This window comes from Choloepus didactylus, chromosome X, assembly GCF_015220235.1.
Source record: "Choloepus didactylus isolate mChoDid1 chromosome X, mChoDid1.pri, whole genome shotgun sequence".
Lineage (NCBI taxonomy): Eukaryota > Metazoa > Chordata > Mammalia > Pilosa > Megalonychidae > Choloepus > Choloepus didactylus.
The window spans coordinates 36,367,506-36,390,725 of NC_051334.1; the positions used below are offsets into that span (position 1 = coordinate 36,367,506).

General features: G+C 37.9%; 1 pseudogene; it reads left to right on the forward strand.

The window, feature by feature from the left end:
* The first annotated feature begins 260 nt into the window (after positions 1–260).
* The window catches only part of LOC119522077, a 101,380-nt pseudogene continuing 78,420 nt past the window's right edge, over positions 261–23,220 (forward strand).

Consider the following 23,220-nt stretch of genomic DNA (forward strand, 5'->3'; position numbering starts at 1 on the left):
GCCTTCTAGGCTCTGAAAGTATGAGCCAATTAATTCCTGTTGTTAAGCCAACCCATTGATTGGTGTTTGTTTTAGCAGCCAGAAAACTACAAGCCCTGATTCCACTTGAGACATTTAGGGCCCAATTTTGCCTGAATTACTTAGTTGCTTAATCTGTGATCTTGCATTATGTGGATGAAATGGTAGTAATTTTATAATTCATCCGAATTAGGTACATTGCAACTAGAGTTAAGAAAAGGACTTATGGGAGAAAACCTAAGATGGCGGCTAGGTGAGAAAGGGCAGAAAAACACCTCCATGAAAATTACTAGATAAAAGCCAGAAAGTGACCCAGAACACCAGTTACAGTGATGCACCAACTGGACAAGGTCTGCTAAATCCACAAGGAACCATGCATTTGGTGAAACCGGGAGTCTGCATTCTGAAACGAGTGAGTGAGCTGGCTGAAAGTCCAGTGACCGCACTGCGGTGCGGGGAAACCATGGGTTGGTGTTTGGAGGTGGCCTAGTTTCTTTAAAAAAAAAAAAACCTGGGAGCAGCTGCGGATATGACAGTGAGAACCATGCAGTGAAGCATAGTAAGAGCAGGCTGTGCCAACGCCTCGGTGTCTGGCATGGAGGATAGCCCATCCCACACCCGCTGCTGATTGTCTCGGGTCCAGGGGGGCAGAGGGGAGCCAAAAGGAAAAAGAAACCACGCTCCTTGCAGCCATCTCCCCGGCAGGCTGGGGACGCTCCTGCCCTGGGCCAGAGCCATAGCCCATAGCTCCACCAAGGGTCCCAGTGTGATGGGGAGTGTTTCCTGCAGCACCACGCACACACCACAATATTGGCCATGGACAGTGGCCTTTAGTGCACCCACAGCTAATTGTCCTGGAGCTGGGAAGGCGAAGCTGTGTGAAAAGGGGGAAATTAACACACCCCATTCAACCATCTTTACAGCAGGCTGGGAACGCCCCTGCACGGCCTGGCAGCCCAGGGCTTCCCTGGAGGGCCGACACGCACTTGTGACGTGGCCCAGCCTTCCCTCAGCAGAGGTCCTGGAAGAACATGGCTGAGAAGGGGGACCCACTCAGAAATCCCAGGGACCCGATGCCAATACCAAGGACTTGTGGGTCAGTGACAGAGACAATCTGTGGCAAGACTGAAGTGAAGGCTTAGACTCTTGCAACAGCCTTAACTCTCCAGGAACACCTGGGAGGTTTGATTATTAAAGCTGCCTTGCCTCCCTAACCACCCAGACACATGCCCCACATTCAGGGCAGACAGCACCAGCAACACACCCAAACTTGGTGCACCAATTGAACCCCACAAGAATCAGATCCCCACACACCACAAAGACAGAGTTGGGGAGAACTGACTTGAGGGGAATGGGTGACTCGTGGATGCCATCTGCTGGTTAGTTAGAGAAAGTGTACGCCACCAGGCTGTAGATCTGACAAATTAGAGATTGGTATTTTTTATATCCTGAAAGAACCCTATCAAGTAAAGTAAATACCAAGAGGCCAAAAACAACAGAAAATTTTAAAGCATATGATAAAACCAGATGATATGAATAACCCAAACCCAAACACCCTAATGAAAAGATCAGAGGAGATACAGTACTTGGAGCAATTAATCAAAGAACTAAAGACAAACAATGAGAGCATGGCACAGGATATAAAGGACATGAAGAAGAGCATGGCAGAGGATATAAAGGACATAAAGAAGACCCTAAAAGAACATAAAGAAGAAATTGCAAGAGTAAATAAAAAAAATAGATGATCTTATGGAAATAAAAGAAACTGTTGGCCAAATTAAAAAGACTCTGGATACTCATAATACAAGATTAGAGGAAGTTGAACAACGACTCAGTGTCCTCGAGGACCACAGAACAGAAAATGAAGCACAAAAGAAAGAATGGGGGAAAAATCGAAAAAATTGAAATGGATCTCAGGGATATGATAGATAAAATAAAATGTCCAAATTTAAGACTCATTGGTGTCCCAGAAGGGGAAGAGAAGGGTAAAGGTCTAGAAAGAGTATTCAAAGAAATTGTTGGGGAAAACTTCCCAAACCTTCTACACAGTATAAATGCACAAAGCATAAATGCCCGGCGAACTCCAAATACAATAAATCCAAATAAACCCACTGCAAGACATATTCTGATCAGACTGTAAAATACTGAAGAAAAGGAGCAAGTTCTGAAAGCAGCAAGAGAAAAGCAATTCACCACATGCAAAGGAAATAAGACTAAGCAGTGACTACTCAGCTGCCACCATGGAGGCGAGAAGGCAGTGGCATGACATATTTAAAATTCTGAGAGAGAAAAATTTCCAACCAAGAATACTTTATCCAGCAAAACTCTCCTTCAAATTTGAGGGAGAGCTTAAATTTTTCACAGACAAACAAATGCTGAGAGATTTTGCTAATAAAAGACCTGCCCTACTTCAGAAACTAAAGGGAGCCCTACCGACAGAGAAACAAAGAAAGGAGAGAGAGATAGAGAGAAATTTAACAGACATATATAGAACATTACATCCCAAATTACCAGGACACACTTTCTTCTCTGGTGATCACGGATCTTTCTCCAGAATAGACCATATGCTGGGACATAAAACAAGCCTCAATAAATTTAAAAAAAATTGAATTTATTCAAAGCACATTCTCTGACCACAATGGAATACAAATAGAAGTCAATAACCATCAGAGACTTAGAAAATTCACAAACACCTGGAGGGTTAAAATGAGGGAGAGATGAAAACATTCCCGGATAATCAAAAGCTGAGGAACTTCATCACCAGTAGATCAGTCCTATAAGAAATGATAAAGGGAATTGAGCAGGCTGAAAGGAAGGGACACTAAACAATTGACTGAAACCACATGAAGAAATAAAGATTTTCAGTAAAGATCACATGGTAAATATAAATACCAATACTACTGTATTTTTGATTTGTAACTCCACTATTTACTTCCTACAGGATCTAAAATACATAGACTGTAATGATAAATCAGTGGTTTTGGACTCAATGTAAAATATGTAATTTTTGACAAGAACTACATAAAAGGTGGGGGAATGGAGGAGTATAGGAACATAGTTTATGTGTCCTATTGAAGTTAAGTTGGTATCAAAGAAAAACAAGATTGTTATAGATTTAAGAGGTTAAATTTAAGCCCCACGGTAAACACAAAGAAAGTATCAGAGAATATGACCATAGAGATGAAAAGTAGAGTATGGGTTACAAGAAGTGGGGGAAGGGGCAATGAGGAGTTAAGAAATGAGTGTAGGGTTTCTGTTTGGGGTGAATGGAAATTTCTAGTAATGGATGGTGGGAAAGGTGATAGCATTGCAGCATTCTAAATGTGATTAATCCCACTAATGGAATGCTAGGGAGGGGGTGGAATGGGAAGATTTAGGCTGTATATATGTTTCCACAATTGAAAAAAAAAAAAAGACAGTCTAAATAGATAATGACAATTAAATACCAAGGATGATCCTGGATGGGATCTGAGGATGGAGGAGAGGAGGCTCAAAGGGACACAGTTGGGACATAAGAAAGAAAAAAGGAAATATAGAATGTAAGCTTTGTATCAATGTTGAATTTCTTGAACTTCTTAGCTGTGCTTAATGGGATTGCATAAAAGAATGTTCTTGTTCATGGGAAATATATATGTGAATTATAGTGTCTGTTCAAGGATGTGTGCAGCTTGCTCTCATATGTTCAGAAAGAGCAATAGATGATGGATGATAGGGAGGGAGGGATACAAAGAAATGGTGGTGTGACAGGATGGTGGATCAGGGTATCGGAGAAGGGGGGTCGGGATATGCTGGAGTTCTGTGTATGGGGTTTGTATTATTTTTGCAACTGTTCCTGTAAGTTTGAATTTATTTCAAAATAAAATTTAAAAAAAAAACATTACATATGAATCATTAGAAAAATAAACTTAAATTTCTTAACAGAACCATACACTACATCAAAATAGTGTCCAAAAGTGAGTGATTAATTAAGTCAATTTAAAATTAGACATTGGAAAAAAAAAAAAAAAGAAAGAAAAGGACTTGTAACATTAGCTTACTACCGATGGATAAAATTGCATTTTAGCTATCCTAATAATGAGGCTCCTTTTGGGAAACAAATCTCAATGAATATTTGCATGCTCCTGCAGGATCTGAACTTCCTGAGCAAAGCATACTGGCAAACTAATCATGTAACAAATATGAGTTGGAACCTAGAATTAGTATTTCCCTAAAGAAAAAGGCCACAGGAGAGATTTAGAGACAGAGCCATCTCTTTCCCCTACAGAGAGACATTTGCTTATTCCAGAGTGATAAAAGCACTGACACCTATTCTTTCTCCACCATAGAAGATTTGCTTAATAAGTAATCCTCTGGGAAAGCCATAAGGACCACACTCCACTTTGTCTAGTTTATGGATGGATGAGTAGAAAAATAGGGGAAGGAAACAAACAGACAAAGGTACCCAGTGTTCTTTTTTACTTCAATTGCTCTTTTTCACTCTAATTATTATTCTTGTTATTTTTGTGTGTGTGCTAATGAAGGTGTCAGGGATTGATTTAGGTGATGAATGTACAACTATGTAATGGTACTGTAAACAATCGAAAGTACGATTTGTTTTGTATGACTGCGTGGTATGTGAATATATCTCAATAAAATGAAGATTAAAAAAAAAAATAAGTAATCCTCCCTCTGGAGTGGAGGATGTGCTAGTAGCTACAAGTCAACTAACTTAGAGTTTCCTCTCTTGTGGGGCAATCTTGCTTTATGCACAGGGTAATATCAGGCTCTCGTTGTTGCCCCATGGGAATGGTCTGGGAGCATTCTCTGATCCAGAGACTTCACATTTTTTGTCAAAATACCTATACATATGAAACTGTACATATAAAATAAATCAACTTATTTTTTTCATATGTTTTCATATAATGACCATGGTAGATTGCATTATTGTCCCCAATACTTCAACCATCCCTGTATCCATGCCCTTTGCTATGTGACTTTTCACTTTCCTGACTCGAGTAGGCAGAGTATACAGCTCTGCCCCATTGATGTTGGACTTGGCTATATGATTTGCTTTGACCAATGGAATATGACCTTTTCTAGGTGTGCCTCTTCCAAGCCTAAGGACTTAAGAGGCAGATGTATTTCTGTTTGCCCTTTTTGTAGTTGTGCAGAATAGACCATATATAGACTTAATCTTCAACTTGCTCCCAAATCCAACCGATTCCAATCTAAATCAGCTGAACCCAATCTACCCATAATCATGTGAGCAAGGATAATTTAATGTTTTCAGAAGCCTCTGGGTTTTGATGTTGTTTGTTATGCAGCATAATTGTGTAAATAGCTAACTGATACACTGGCAAACAATGCATAATACTAAAATGTAAATAGGGTGTGCCGGTTTGAATGTATTGTGTCCCCCAAATGCCATTGTCTTTGTAGTTTTGTGGGGCAGACGTTTTGGTGATGGTTGGATTTGCTTGGAATGTGCCCCATCCAGCTGTGGGTAATGATTCTGATGAGATGTTCCCATGGAGGCGTGGCCCCGCCCATTCAGGGTGGGCCTTGATCAGTGGAGCTATATAAATGAGGTGACTCAGAGAGAGGGAACTGAGTGCAGCTGGGAGTGATGTTTTGAAGAGGAGCAAGCTTGCTAGAGAGGAACGTCCTGGGAGAAAGCCATTTTGAGGCCGGAGCTTTGGAGCAGACGCCAGCTGCCTTCCTAGCTAACAGAGGTTTTCCGGACGCCATTGGCCATCCTCCGGTGAAGGTACCCGATTGCTGAGGTGTTACCTTGGATGCTTTGTGGCCTTAAGACTGTAACTGTGTAGCGAAATAAACCCCCGTTTTATAAAAGCCTATCCATCTCTGGTGTTTTGCATTCTGCAGCATTGGCAAACTAGAACATAATATATATATATGCAGAATAGACCATATATAGACTTAATCTTCAACTTGCTCCCAAATCCAACTGATTCCAATCTAAATGAGCTGAACCCAATCTACCCATAATCATGTGAGCAAGGATAATTTAATGTTTTCAGAAGCCTCTGGGTTTTGATGTTGTTTGTTATGCAGCATAATTGTGTAAATAGCTAACTGATACACTGGCAAACAATGCATAATACTAAAATGTAAATAGGGCTTGAGGGAAAATGATCTGATTAGATTGCCATTTCTTATTGGAAAAGATGAATTGGCACTCAGTAGTCATTTAAATCTCCTTCCCAAATTGTAGAGGTTGAAAAGTTAGAAACTACATATCCCAGACACCTGTGCGGCTTGAGTTCTGGCTGTGATTTAGGTTCTGATAATCATGTGAGTGCATGAGACTTGAAAAGTATAAGTGAGAGAGCAAGCAAAATGATAGAGGCATTTGCTTTTCTTCTGACAGCACTTGTGAGAGTCCCACTCTCTCTTCTTCAATCTTCACGGGTGTCAAGAGGCAAATTCAGGGCATCCATTTAACTGATGGAGACATGATATGATTATGGAGACAATAACAGTCATGGCAGCTTCTGAATTTTGCAGGCAGTTCCCCCTGATTGTGTTGGAGAAACAAGCTCATTGAAGCTATCTGGTTCTCTGGTGTGGCTTTTGGAGACATATTTGTAAGATTAAGCAAGATTCTATCTATTCAAAACCCTCTTCCTAGCAATTCTGAAAGCTATTTAATACCCTATTAAAGGTTAAGATATCTAGAGTTTATTTTGTTCTTTGCAACAAAACCTTGACACATTCTAAAATTGATTGAAAAAAATTACAGTAACTAACATTTATTGAGCAGTGTGGTGAACAAAACAAATTCCCTGCTCTTATGGAGTCTTTTAATTGGAAGACAGGCATTAAATAAATGAACACGTAATATGTCAGGAATGAAAAAAAAAAAAACAAAATATGGGGATGGGGTTTATCGTTTGAGATAGAATAGTCAGAGAAAATGTCTTTGAAGAGGTACATTTACAGGAATAAGAGGTTCTCAAGTAATCTCAGTAATTGTTGGCTCAAAATTTAGGACAGAAAATGTTTTGAAATATGCTGAAAACCAGTGAACATTTCGGAGGTATTAAATAAGCAGAGTTCTAATGCCAGATACCAGGAAGAGAAGAAGCTGAATTTCACTCAGTTATTTCAAATAAATTTGAAGTATTGGGAAAGAAAGAGGAAAGATATAATCATAAGCTAAAACAGCAGACGTAAGTGAACGTAGGTTTACATTTCTGTGGAGCAAATGCCCAAGAGTGCAGTCTCTGGTTCATAAGGTTGAGTTTCATAAAAAAAGTGTCACAGAGTGGCTGTATCATTTTGTATTCCGACCAATAATGAATGATCTAGTATCTCTGTATCCTCACCAACGTTAGCTTTTTATTTTTTTCATTTTAGCCATTCTGATAGGTGTATAGTGATAACATATTGTGGTTTTAATTTGCATTTTCTCAAATGGCTGTATATGTTGAACATCTTTTCATGCATTTATCTACCATCTGTATATACTCTTAGGTGAGATGTCTGTTCATGTTTTATGCCCAATTTCTAATTAAATTGTTAATTTTTCTAATGTTTAGTTTTGATAGTATTTTTTATATTCCAAATATTGTTTCTTTGTCAGATATGTGTCTTATTAAACTGAGATATAATTCACATATCATAAAATGAGAACATTTTCATCACCAGAAAAAAGAAATCCCATACTGAGTAGCAGTCACTCCCTTCCTCCCCTCCCCGCCCCACCCCCCAGCTCCTAGCAAACACTAATCTACTTTGGTCACCATGGATTTGCTTATTCTTGATAATTCATACAAATAGAATTATGCAATATGTGATCTTTTATACCTGGTTACTTTCACTTAGCATAATGTTTTCAAGCTGCATCCATGTTGCAGCATATATCAGGGTTACATTCCTTTTTAGGCTGAGTAATATCCCATTGTATACATATGCCACATTTCATTTATCTATTCATTATTGATGGATATTTGGGTTGTTTCCACTTTTTGACTTATGAATAATGCTGCTATAACATTCATGTAGAAGTTTTTATGTGGACATATGTTTTCAATTCTCTACCTATGAGTGAGTCATAAGGTACCTCTATGATTAAATTTTTGATGAATTGCCAAAGTGTTTTCCACAGTAGCTGCCCCATTTTACATTCTCACCGGCAATGTATGGGGCTTTCACTTTCTCCATATCTTCACCAACACTTATCGTTGTGTTAACTTAGCCATGTTAGTGGATGTGAAGTGGTATCTTGTTGTGGTTTTGATTTGCATTTCCCTAATGACTATCAAACATATTCTCATGTGTTTATTCGCCATGTGAATATTTTTTTTGGAAAAATATCCACAGAAGTCTTTGTCCAATTTTTTAGTTGGATGTTGCTCTTTTTAGCATTGAGTTGTGGTTTTTAATATATTCTGCATTCTAGACCTTCATCAAATGTATGATTTGGAAATATATTCCACCATTTTTTGAGTTGTCTTTTTACTTTCTTGTGAGTGTCCTTTGAAGCACAAAGTTTTTTAAATTTTTATGAAGTTCAATTATCTATTTGTCTTTGCTTATGTTTTAGGTGTTATATCTAAGAAAACATTGCCTGAAACAAAGTCATAAAGATTTATTCTTGTTTTCATCTAAGAGTTTTATATATTTAGGTCTTATATTTAAGCTTGTGGTCCATTTTGAGTTAATTTTTATATATGGCTTGAGGTAAGGGTCCAACTTCATTCTTATGCATGTAGATATTCAACTGTGGCTGCACCATTTGTTCAAAAGACTGTTCTTTCCCCCCATTGAATGGTCTCGGCTCCCCTTTTCAAAATCAAGTGGCCATGGACACATGAATTTATTTCTGGACCCTCAATTTGATTCCATAGAAATATAAGTCTAGCTTCTCTGGCACAGCACTGTTTTGATTACTGTAGCTTTGTATTAAGTTTTAAAATTGGCAAGTGTGAGTCCTCTACCTTTGTTCTTCCTTTTCAACATAATTTTAGCTAATCTGTTTCCATTAAATTTCCATATATATTTTAGGATCAGCTTGTCAATTTTTGCAAAAATAACAGCTGAGAGACTGATATGGATTGAACTGAATATGTAGATTAATTTGGAGAGCATTGCTATCTTAAAAATATTATGAATATGGGATATAGTTCCTCTTATTTAAATCTTCTTTAGTTTATTTCAACAATGTTTTATAGTTTTTGGTGAACATGTATCCCTCTTCTTTTGTTAAATTTATATCTAAGTATTTTCTTCTATTTGAAGCTATTGTAAACAAAATTGTTTTCTATCATTTTCATATTGTTCATTTCTAATATAGAGAAATATAATTGATTTTTGAATATTGATATTTTATCCTGTAACTTTGCTGAACTCATTCATTAGTTCAAATACCCTTTTAGTGAATTCCTTAGGATTTTTTATGTATGAGGTCATTTCATCTACAAATTAAGATAGTTTTACTTCTTTCTTTAAAATCTGTAGGTGTGTTTGTATCATTAAAGTGTGTTGGGTTTTGTCAAATGCTTTTTCTGAGGTGCTCATTTGGTTGTCCTTTATTCTGTTAACTGGAGCATTGCATTAATTTTCAGATATCATTGAAACCTTGCATTACTGGGATATATCCATTTTGTTATATTGTACAATTCTTATATGTTGCTGGATTCAGTTTGTTGGTATTTTGTTGAAGATTTTTTTATCTATATTCATAACAGATACTGGTCAACTTAATCTTGGACCAAGATAGCAGTGTAAGATAATCCAGGGTGCTATTCCCCCACAGAATATTTGAAGAGCTACAAAAAACTTTAAGAGCAATTATTCTCAAAACTCTGGAAAACAGTTAAAGGGTTGCAGTAAGTGTGAGAGGGCCTAATCAAGAAAATGCGGCTTTAAAAAGTGGCAGGAACTCCCCCATACATTGGACATGACTCCCAGGAATGAGCCTGGACCTGGCATCGTGGGATTGAGAAAATCTTCTTGACCAAAAGAAGGAAGTGAAATGAAACAAAATAAAGTTTCAGTGGCTGAGAGATTTCAAATGAAGTCGAGGGGTCACTCTGGAGGGCATTCCTATGCGCTACATAGATATCCCTTTTTAGTTTTTTGTGTATTGCAGTAGCTAGAAGGAAATACCTGAAACTGTCAAACTGCAACCCAGTAGCCTTGATTCTTGAAGATGATTGAATAACTATGTAGCTTACATGGTGTGACTATGTGATTGTGAAAACCTCGTGGCTCACACTCCCTTTATCCAGTGTATGGACAGATGAGTAGAAAAATGGGGACAAAAACTAAATGAAAAATAGGGTAGGATGGGGGGGTGGAATGCTTTGGGTGTTCTTTTTCACTTTTTACTTTTATTTTTATTTTATTTTCTCCAAACGTCCTTCTGTCTGCATCTCCAAGCGTCTCCAAGTGTCAGCAGCTGTGTTGGCTCTTGAGCTCTCTTAAGTAGTCCAGTGAACCAATCAAGACCCACCCTGAATGGGTGGGGTCCACACCTCCATGGAATGACCCAATCAAAGGTGTCACCCACAGCTGGGTGAGTCACAGCTCCATGGAAACACTCAATCAAAAGTTTCCACCCTAATCAAAATGCTAATAAGTCTGCCCCCACCAAAATTGCGTTAAAGAGCATGGCTTTTGTGGGGGAAATAATAGATTCAAACCAGAACAGGCCCCAAATAGCCAAAAACATCTTGAAAAAAAAAATGAAGTTGGAGGACTCACACTTCCTGATTTTAAAAGTTATTTCAAAGCCACAGTAATCAAAACAGCATGGTACTGGCACAAAGACATAGACCAATACAAATGAGTACAAAGTTCAGAAATTGACCCTCACATCTGTGGCCAATTGATTTTTCACAGTGGGGATACAATAGTGTCTTCAACAAATGGTGCTCAGAAAACTGGATATTCATATGCAAAAGAATGAAGGTGGACCCCTACCTCACATTATATACAAAAATCAACTCCAGATGGCTCAAAGACCTAAATATAAGAACCAGAACTATAAAACTCCTAGAAGAAAACATAGGGAAACATCTTCAGGACCTTGTGTTAGGCAATGGCATCTTAGACTTTACACCAAAAGCACAATCAACAAGAGAAAAAAATAGATAAATGGGACTAATCAAAATTTAAAAGTTTAGAGCATCAAAGGACTTCATTCTGAAAGTAAAAAGACCACCTACAGAGTGGGAGAAAATATTTGGAAACCAGCTATCCAATAATAGTTTAATATCTAGAATATATAAAAAAATTCTTCAACTCAACAACAAAAAGACAAACAACCCGATTTTTAAAAAATGGGCAAAGGGCTTAAGAAGACTTTCTCCAAAGAGGATATTCAAATGGCCAACAAGCTCAAGAAAAGATGCTCAACATCATTAACCATTAGGGACATGCAAATCAAAACCACAATGAGATACATTTCACACTCATTAAAATGGCTACTATTTTAAAAATGGAAAATAAATGTTGAAGAGGAGTGGAAAAATAGGAACACTCATTCATTGTTGGTGGGAATGTAAAATGATATAGCCACTGTGGAAAACAGTTTGGCAGCAACTCGGAAAATTAAGTATGCCATATGACCTGGCAATCCTACTTCTAGGTATATACCCAAAAGTGCTGAAAGTAGGGACTAGAACATGTTTGCACATTTATGTTCAAAGTGGCATTATTCACAATTGCCAAAAGATGTCAGCAATCCAAGTGTCCATAAACATATGAATGGATAAACAAAATTGAAGTGTGTGTGTGTATACATATATATATAATGAAATATTATTCAGCTGTATAGAGGAATGAAATTCTGAACATGCAACATGGATGAATCTTAAAAATATCAAGTTACATGAAATAAGCCAGATACAAAATGACAAATACTGTATGATCTCACTTATATGAAAAAAATAGAATAAACAAATTAATAGACTCAAAAACTAGAGTATAGGTTAACAGGGGCCAGGGTGAAGGTGTGGAGTTATATGGAGTTAATGCTTAATTGGTGCAGAATTTCTCTTTGGGTTGATGGAAAGATTTTGATAATGGATGGTGGTGATGCTAGCACAACATTGTGATGGGATTGACACCACTGAATTATATATTTGAATGTGGTTAAAAGGGGAAAATTTAGTTGTATATATCTTGTAAGAATAAAAATTTAAGTAAAACATAGGGCTTTACAACACAATGAATCCTATTGTGAGCTATAGACTAGAGTTAATGGTGCTGTTATAATTACATTTTTTCATCAGTTATAACAAAGTTACCACACTAATGTAGAATGCTATCAGTAGGGGGAATATATGGCAAATCCATATCTTCTGCATGATTTTTCTGTAAACCTGCAACTTCTGTAATAAAAAAATTTTTTAGAAATACTTAATCTCTAAAAAAAAGACCAAAATATAAGCTAAAATGGTAACTTAAATGAAAAAAAATTTTTTTTTGGAACACTTTTCCCAACATGGTATAAACCATGTGGTTTGAGAACAGAGATTTGAAAAAGGGTGGCAATAAATACATTCATTTATGGTAAGAGGAATTTAGTGGAACTTTACAAAAAGCAATCTGTTATTATATCACAAAATGTTTACAAATATGTATATATGTATATATATTGTACTTCCACTTTTCATAATTTATCATAAAATCAGGACTGCTGCAAATTTAGATATGAGAATTAAATTATGATGGAAAGAATAAAAAGCTAGAAACAACAAAAACCAATATTGGTCTCTACTTTTCTATACTTGTGATGTCTCTAATTGTGGTATCTGGGTAATACTGGAGTCAAAGAATGGGTTGGAAAGTGTTTCTTCCTCTTCTTATTTTTGGAAGATTTTGTGTATCAATTCTTTGAATGCTTTGTAGAATTCACAAATGAGGGCATTTGCACTTGTGCTTTTCTCTGTAGCAACTTTTTAAATTACTGATTAAATGTCTGCTTGTTGTAGATCTAATAAAGTTCTCTACTCCTTCTTGATTAAATTTTAATATTTTAGTCTTTCTAAAAATTTGGCCTTTTCATCTAAGTTTCTAATTTTCTGGCACAAAAATATTCATAATTATTTCCTTATAATCCATTTTTTTTCTGAAAGTAAAGTCCCCTCTTTCATTCCTAATTTTAGTAACTCAATTCTTCTATTTTTGTGGTCAGTCTAGCCAAAGATTTGTCAATTTTGTTAAACTTTCCAGAGGATGTTTGATTTTGCTCTTTTTCTCTATTTATCTGTTCTCTATTTCATTTATTTCCACTAATATTCATTAGTTCCTTCTTTATGCTTACTTTGGGTTTAGTTTGCTCTTTTTTCCTACAGTTTTTTTAATGTGGAAGATTATGTTATTTATTTGAAATTTTTCTTCTTTTTAAAATATAAGCTTTTACAGCTACACATTTCCTTGTAAACATTCATTTAGCTGCATCTTACAAGTTTTGGTATATTGTGCTTCCATTTTCAATCACCTCAAAGTATTTTCTCCTTTATACTATGATTTCCTCTGACCCATTTGTTACTTAGACGCACGTTGCTTAATTTCCACATATTTGTGAATTTCCCAATTTTTCTTCTGTTATTGATTTCTAATTCAGTTCTGTTGTGGTTAGAGTTCATACTTTGTATGATTTCAATCTTTTCTAATTTATTAAGTCTTATTTTATTGCCTAGCATATGTTCAGTCCTGGAGAATGTTATGTGTGTGCTTGAGAGATGTGTATTCTGCTGCTGTTGACTGGACTGATCTACAAATGTTTACTCAGTCTGGTTGGTATAAAGTTTTGTTCAAGTATTCTATTTCCTTATTGATCTTCTGCCTAATTTTCATATCCACTATTGAACGTGGGGTATTGAAGTCTCCAACTTTTATTCTGGAATTATTTTTTTCCTTCAGTCCTGTCTGTTTCCATCTCATGTATTTTTAGGCTCTGTTTTAGGTGCATATGTGTTTATAGCTGTCATATCTTCTGGATAACTTGACCATTTTATCTTTATAAAGTATTCCTCTTTACTGCTGGTAACATTTCCTTATTCTAAAATCTATTTTGTTTCTTGTTAGTATATCCATTTCAGCACTTCTTGTTGTTTGCATGATATCAATTTTTCCATCTTTTTCCTTTCAACCTATTTTTATCTTTGACTCTAAAGTGGGTCTCCTGTAGATAATATGGAGAGCAGCATGGAGTTATATTTTAATTGTTATCCAATTTGCCTTTCAATTGGATTGTTTAATCCATTCATATTTAATGTTAATATTGATATGGATGGATTTGCACCTACCTTTGGTAGAGGGGTCACCCTTGGGTCATCATAACCTGCTTATTGGTTAAAGATTGTTCTTAAGACTCCTTAGCCAGTTATAATTTTACTCTTTACTGTTGGATGTTTGAGTGGCTTGGAGGCTGCTAAGTTCAGGGAGTTTACAATTTTTTTGTCCCACGTTCAAACAATACTTGAAGCTTGGACGTTCCCTCTATGATTGCTCTGGATAGAATGCAACCTTGTGCATGTACACAGTCTTCCAGACTTCCAGCAATGACTGTGACATTATTTTTACACCTGTCTTCCTAAGAGTCACCTCTGGGTTACAGTAGCTCATCGTTCAATAATTTACTCAGAGGTTTTGTTTAAGCCCTTTGTGCCAGTGAAACTTCTGCCATGTGTTAATGGACTTGTATATGGTTTGGGAAATGTTTTCAACTCTTCCCCATGTCCTGCTCTGATTGCTTCTTAATAGGTGCCACATAACACATGTGCACAGCTTTTACAACCCCTAGGTTTGCCTGTGGTCCTAGAAGTGCTCATCATGGCTATTGCTCTCCCTGGTATTTGCTGTTAAACTGAAGGCTGCTCTGCTGGTTTGCTTGTATCAGAGCTATCAGCCCCCACTTAATTATAGTCCACCAGGATCTCCAAAGTTTTTAACAATACCCTTAGGCATGAAGTACTCCACTCTTGATTCTAAATAAAATTGCATACCTTCAGACAGAGCTACAGAACTCTTCTTCCTTATGGCCTGCCTTTATTCTTGGGCAGAAACCCTGTGCCATTGCACTGGAGCTGGTGGCAGGGACTTCTTTTCCCAGAGTGACAACCCTGCTATTCACATGGGCACTGGGGGACATGGGCTTTGGCCCCATTCTTCTCAACTTTCCCCTCCAGGCATGGAACGCCCATTTTATGAGGGAACTGAGGCTGAGGTAATCAGGGCCCAATATTCTCAGTCTGCCACATCTGTGTTAGAGCTTCTCCCTATAAATGGTAGCTGCCTATAAGAAGGGAGAACTGATCCTCTTCTGCATCCCTAAAATAGAGCTTCAGTGCCTCGGGAATAGAAGAAATGGGAATTGCCATCAGCCTGCCCTTTTGGGAATGAAACCAACCCTGGACTGGGAGATGGGGAGAGAAAGATTTCCTATCTTCTTTCCTGGACATTCCTGGGGTAGAAATTCTGTAACACAAAATTGGGAGAAGGAAGGTTGGGTAGTGGACTGGTTTAGGGCTCGAATGCCACACTCTCACTGTTCTTACCAAGATTTAGTAGATTTTCTTTAATAAATGTCTCTCTTATGCCATATGCTTTTAAGACAATTTCCAGGTACTTTAAAAGATTGTTTTGTTTTGTGTTTTTTAAAATAATTTTCACCAGTTAAATTATTTTGCTGAGGAGAGTTTCTGCCAAGCTCCTTACTCCATCATTCCAGAAGTCTCACTTCCAGTAACTGTTTCCTGTTTGACATTGTACTCATATTTCTAGCCCAGGAACTTCCTGGTGGACATTCAGTGTCTCTCCTTGTTGACACTAAATAACTGAAGGAGTGACATTCCCAGGAGGTTGACTGACAAGCTCTTCAGTATGGTGCTTCTGTGTCCTGTAGTTACTTCTCCTTCCCCTGTCTTGACCCGTTTGGAAAGAGGGCCTTTACTCTCCCCCAGATCATGAGATCCCTGTTTCTTCCCAGCGTGGAGAGGGCAGGTGCTATGCATCCTCCTTTATGCAACATTGTATTTCCAGGGCCTGGGGCCTTTAGAGGTTGCCCATGAATTTCATCTCAATATCCTTAGGCAACCCCAGAGTTTGTCATGGAGGTCTGAAGATTCAGCCTTATTGTGGCACTGGGCTATAGATCTAGTGAGCTAAAATCTTTATTACAAAACAAACTAAAGCAAATTATTTTCTCCATAAGAGCTCTAAGATTTTTTTTTTTTTTTGGAAGAACACAACTGGTGTTCCCTGAAATCTTCTTTACTCTCAGCTAAAACTCGAAGAATCTTGTTACCATTCCTTATATCATTGCTCTGGATCACTTCCCTCAGGATACACGAAGGGTGAACTCAGAAAAATGGGTTCTGATCAGGACAATGGAACCCTTCTTGCCTCTGAACTGGACACTACTTCTTTTAAAGCTGCCTAAGATAGTGGCAGATAAGCTGTGGCAATGCACCAACTTCTAAATGGAAGTGTCCTCACAAATAACCAAGCGGCGGTTCTCATAGGGCACAGTTCCCACGTGCCCTTAGAGCTCTCTGCTTTCACCCCCAAATCACTGCCAATCATGGCAAGGGACTGCCTGGTTTGTGCCCTGGGTCTGAGGAAACACCTGTGCCTTCTCTCATATTAAACTGATTATTTCCTGCCTCATAACCTCTAAAATTAACTTTTTCTATTTCCCCTTATATCCAGGACATTAGCTGAGTTCTATTTTGATATGAGCCAATGTGTGTGTGTGTATTGTTTTTTTAATTTTTATACCACTAAAGGGCTCTTAGAACATATGCCCTTGGGAAAAAATAGATGTATTCATTCTATAAAACAAAAATTTTCTTTGTTCTATCCAAAGTGAAAACACATGTGGAAACCTTACTGATTTCACAAAGTTATAAATTACATAAATGTCCATTTAGGGAAACTGAGACAGGGAGGGGGACGTTTTCTCCTGGAAACCTGCTAACTCTGAAGTTAACAAGTGGTATCATGGACCTTGCAATATCACTGCCAGGGAGTCCACATTTAAACTCAGTGGAGGAAATAACAGGAACGGGATGGAGTAGGGTGGCAGCTGCAAAGTGTTTATTATCACAGGGTGTTGATTTAGTTGTCTCTCAGAGGGATCATAACTACCATCATTTTGTTATTTCTCACTTTGTTGACCTGGAAAATACTATTTTTGATATCAGTGTCAAAGAGTAATATCAAAAGAAGCACCTGTTTTTGTGCTCATGTATTCCACTTTATAAGCAAGCCTGACCTTTATTACTCCATGCCTGGGAGGGAAATAATATTTATAGTGAGCAATTTGACCACTAAATTATTAAACACATGAAAAGGATTCAGAAACCTGGTGTTAATTCTGGCCTACTACCAACATGCTGTGAAAGAGTTCCAATGTCTGAATACCTCAAGGCTTTCAGATACAGAATTGGAACATCAGAGTATGTTTTGTCTGCCTCCCAAGTTTTCTGATTACAAATGAAATGTCAGATAATTACATAAATATGGATATATTAAGAAAATTGTATTTATTAAGGAGGAGATGTAATATAGTGAAAAAATGAAAAAATATATTGAAAAAATGAAAAAATAACTATTTTTTATATCAAATAAAACACAAATATAAAGTCTACATTTTTCATTTAAGCTAAAATATAGGTAAATGGTCACTTTTGTTACTTGTAAAACAATATGTTTTCATGTCTGATTTTATACATTTGCAACACCTATACACACATTGTTATAGAAATGCAAAATCAAGGTCTTGACAGGCTGTGCTTTCTTCCAGTCTGTAGCATTCTGGTGCTGGCTTGCCACAATCCTGGGGGTTCCTTGGCTTGCATCGCTGTCTCTGTCACATGTGATCTGGTTCATTCTCTAAATTGTTTTTACTTATAAGGACTGCATTCACATGAATTAAGTCCTAGCCTGATTCGATTTGGCCTTATCTAATAGGAACTTTGAAGATCATATTCACAAATGAGTCTTTGCCCTGACTTACCTTAACATGTTCAAAAATACTATTTACAAATGGGTTCACACCTACAGGAATGTGGATTAAGATTTGAACATGTCTTTGGTGGGATACATGATTCAATCCCCAACAGCCCTCTTCTGCTATAAATCAGGATGTTGGTTGTCTTATCTCCACCAAAGGAATTCAAATTATAGACATTATGTAATTCTAATAATGCCATGAAATAGCCTAGGTAACTTGTTAGGATAATAATTTCTTGAATCCATGTAATTGTACTCAGTACCAAATACAAGACTCATTTTCCTACAAGGTCAATTAAATATGCAATTAAAAGTTATTCTCGGCGGTTCTGTGGTGGTCTGCTCTGGCCACAGAAGCCGCGAGAAGAACGGCGGATCTCTGCCAGTGCTGCAGAAGCAAATCTCCCTAAACCATCAAGGCATGGCTCCCTGCCCCAGCAATGACTGGGAAGTGAGTTCCAGGAGAGGAGCTCAGAAGCCCAGCAGACCGGGGGCAGAGCCCTGATCTGAGGCTCCTTGGAAGGAGATCTCTCTGCAGCAGCTCCCAGCTACAAAGAAAAGACTGGTTATCCATGGATATTTTGGTTATTTGAAATGGTCATACTCAAATATTTGACATCTAAAACCTTTGAGGATGATGTGAGTGCATTTTTTTGCATATACTTCAATAACTTGATAAAAAATGCAAGCTAATAATGACTATTTGATTTATTAAAGTGCTAATGTTTAAACCAAATTCTAGATGAAGTCTGCCCACTTATTATTCTTTCTGTTTACAATAAAATAAAGTAAATGTGAGTGTGTGTAAGTCTGTATTCTCCAAATCAAATTTCTTAACACAATTTTCTTATTTTATTGATTTTTCCATATCACCAAAATTTTAAATATTAAAGCAAGAAAACTTTAGACATTTGAGCAACATTTTAAGTCTATACAGACATGTTTCTCTAGCTTCTTTAAATCCATGTGTATAATAGATGAAGATAAAATATTCAGAGCATCTTAAAATGTAAATCAGAGTATAGTCCTGCTCTTTCTCTTTCTAACATTTTTTCCAGATTTCTGGTCAACTCTCTTAAAAGTTTTCTATTTGTAAGGCTTTTTGAACAATAGGATTGTTCTAGTTTGCTAATGCTGCAGAATGCAAAACACCAGAGATGGATTGGCCTTTATGAAAAGGGGGTTTACATCTTAAAAAATGGGGAGAAGAAGAAACCTTGAGGGCACTATATTGAGTGAAATAAAGACTGGGACTGTATAACTCAGTGAAACCTAAGGTGCTCAATGATTGTCCTTATGTGTCTGTCTTATTTCACTTATTTCACTATTTCTGTCCAATGATCCATTTACACTCTCTCATATATCACTGTTATGAGCTAATTATAATATGTAAACTCGGGATTCTGGGAAGATGGCGGCATAGAAAGAGGTGGAAGACCTAGTCTCCCCCAGAACAATTCATAAATGAACAAAAAACCAGTAAATAAACTGGAATGGTAGCGGGGAGACAAATGAGACAGTACACTCAACATCCACTGACATGAATTGGGAGGAATGCCCGAGATCACAGCATAAAATCCGTAAGTAAAATTGTGGACCCGCGCTGAGAGCCGAGAACCTAGAGCCAGGAGCCCCTCCCTCACGGAAGCCACGCTGTGCACTTTCGCAGCCCAGCCCCAAGTGAGGTTTCAGTGATAACAGCTCAATACAGACAGCGAATCCTCAACAAGCAGACAGAGGCTTTTGGTGATGGCTGACCTTGGGAGAATCGGGAGAAATATTCTGTCTCTAGCTCTCTCTCTGTGGAGAAAACCTCGGCTGCTCTCAGCCCACAAGGAGTTGCAGTGGAGATGGCCTCACACAATCTGCATTCTGAGGCGAGCTGAGAGCCCCGTGGCACAGCCAAGTGGCCCAGGGCTTCCCTAGAGGGATGGCGCACACTGATGACGTAGCACGGCATTTTCTCTCAGCTGAGGGAGGATCGCAGCTGGGAGGGGGGATCCGATCAGAGAACCCACAGGCGCTACGCCAAGTCTGGTGGTTTATGGGACACCGAGAGAGAGCTGCCCCTCCTCCCTGACCACCCGTGCGCACGCCCCACATTCAGGGCGGGTGACTCCAGCGGCGCGCCCAGGCTGAGCTCCCCAACTGAACATACAAGAATGGTTTCCCCACACTACTGACTGGAGGGATATAGGTGGCTCACAGACGCCATCTGCTGGTTACCTAGAGAAAGTGCACGTCACCAAGCTGTGTCTCTGAAAAATTAGATCGATATCCTTTAAGAACCCTATCAAGCAAAACAAATGCCAAGAGGCCAAAAACAACAGAAAATCTTAATGCATATGATAAAACCAGATGATATGGAGAATCCAGCTCCAAACACACAAATCAAGATTTCAGAAGAAACGTTATTCCTCGCAAAATTAATTAAAAAGGTACAATCAAAGAATGAAAACATGGCAAAGGATTTAAAGGACATCAAGAGGACCATGGCCCAGGATATAAGCGCCATAAAAAAGACACTAGAAGAGCATAAAGAAGACGTTGCAAGACTAAATAAAAAAATAGAAGATCTTATGGAAATAAAAGAAACTGTTGGCCAAATCAAAAAGACTCTGGATACTCACAATTCAAGACTAGAGGAAGCTGAACAACATCTCAGTGTCCTAGAAATCCACAGAACAGAAAATGAAAGAACAAAAGGAAGAATGGAGAAAAAAATTGAAAAAATCGCAATGGATCTCAGGGATACGATAGATAAAATAAAATGTCCAAACTTAAGACTCATTGGTGTCCCAGAAGGGGAAGAGAAGGGTAAAGGTCTAGAAAGAGTATTCAAAGAAATTGTTGGGGAAAACTTCCCCAACCTTCTACACAATATAAACACACAAAGCATAAATGCCCAGCGAACTCCAAATAGAATAAATCCAAATAAACCCACCCCAAGACATATTCTGATCAGACTGTCAAATACTGAAGAGAAGGAGCAAGTTCTGAAAGCAGCAAGAGAAAAGCAATTCACCACATACAAAGGAAACAACATAAGACTAAGTTGTGACTACTCAGCGGCCACCATGGAGGGGAGAAGGCAGTGGCATGACATATTTAAAATTCTGAGAGAGAAAAATTTCCAACCAAGAATACTTTATCCAGCAAAACTCTCCTTCAAATTTGAGGGAGAGCTTAAATTTTTCACAGACAAACAAATGCTGAGAGACCTTGCCAATAAAAGACCTGCCCTACTTCAGATTCTAAAGGGAACCCTACCAACAGTGAGACAAAGAAAGGAGAAAGAGATAAAGAGAATTTTAACAGACATATATAGTACCTTACATCCCAAATCACCAGGACACTCATTTTTCTCTAGTGATCACAGATCTTTCCCCAGAAGGGACCATAAGCCGAGACATAAAACAAGCCTCAAGAAATTTGAAAAAAAAAAAAAAATTGAATATACTCAAAGAACATTCTCCAAACACAATGGAATACAAATAGAAGTCAATAATTTTTGGACTATAACTCCACTATTTACTTCCTACATGATAAAAAATACACAAACTCTAAGGACAAATCAATGGTTTTTGAACTCAATGTAAAATATGTAATTTTAGACAACTATATAAAGGTGGGGGAATGAAGGAGTATAGGAACATAGTTTATGTGCCCTACTGAAGTGAAGGTGGTATCAAAGAAAAACAAGATTGATAAGGATTTAAGAGGTTAATTTTAAGCCCCACAATAAACACAAAGAAATTATCAGAGAATATAACCATAGAGATGAAAAGTAGAGTCTGGATTAAGAGAAATGGGGGAAGGGGCAATGGGAAGTTAAGAAAGGAGTGTAGGGTTGCTGTTTGAGGTGAAGGGAAATTTCTAGTAATGGATGGTGGGAAAGAGCATAACATCATTCTAAATGTGATTAATCCCACTAATGGAAGGCTAGGAAAGGGGTGGAATGGGAAGATTTAGGTTGTATATATGTTTCCACAATTGAAAAAAGAAAAAAAAAAAAAAGACAGTCTAACTAGACGACAATTGAATGCTAAGGATGAACTTGGATGGGATTGGAGGGTGGAGGACAGGTGGCTCGAAGGGACACAGTTTAGACATAAGGAAAAGGAAATATAGAATGTAAGCATTGTATCATTGTTGAATCTCTTATACTTCTTAGCTGGGCTTAATGGAATTGCATAAAAGAATGTTCTTGTTCATGGGGAGTACATATGTGAATTATAGTGGCTGTTCAAGGATGTGTGCAGCAAACTCTCATATTCAGAAGACAGAGAAATATATGATGAATGATAGGGAGGGAAAGAAATAGTGATGTGACAGCATGTCAAACTTGGTGGATTAAGCTATTGGGGAAGGGGGGTCAGGGTATGATGGTATTCTGTGTATGGGGCTAGTATTGTTTTTGCAACTATTCATGTAACTTTGAATTTATTTCAAAATAAAATAAAATATAAAAAAAAAAAAAGTTATTCTCCCATGCCTTCCTCCCAAGGCTGTCAGTACAAATTCTCCAGGGCCATCTGTCCACAGAGCTATATAATGTGAAGAATTGTTCATGCAAACTGTATTCCAAAAGGCTTTAAAATATTAAAAGTTCCATTTTACAGTTTCTTCTTCTCAGTTTTCAGTGTGTCGCATCTCCTTCATCTTGTTAAAAGTCATAAAGTCTTTCATTCTTCAAAGTACGTGAATTTGCCAGTTGTAGTAGAAGGATGGTATTCTGGTTTGCTAAAGCTGCCATTATGCAAAATACCAGAAATGGATTGGCTTTTATAAAGGGAATTTATTAGGTTACACATTCACAGTTCTAAGGCCATAAAAGTGTCCAAACTAGGGCATCAACAAAAGGATACCTTCACTAAAAAAGGGCTGATGGCATCCGGAACACCTCTGTCAGCTGGGAAAGCATGTGGCTGGCCTCTGCTTGTCCTTTGCTTCTGGAATGTGTTTCAAAATGGCTTTCTCCAAAATGTCCTTGGGATTCTGTCTTCACTCCTCTCTCTCAGCTCCTGTGCATTCTTGCTTTTTCTCCCAGGATGTTCCTCTCTCAGCATCTGGGGGTCCTCTCTTAGCTCCTCCGGGGCAAACTCTGGGCTTCATCTCTTAACAACATCTCCAAATGTCCTTCTGTCTGTATTTCCAAGTGTCTCCAAGTGTCTCCAAGTGTCAGCATCAGTGCCTGTGTTGGCTCTGGGGCTCCCTTAAGAAGTCCAG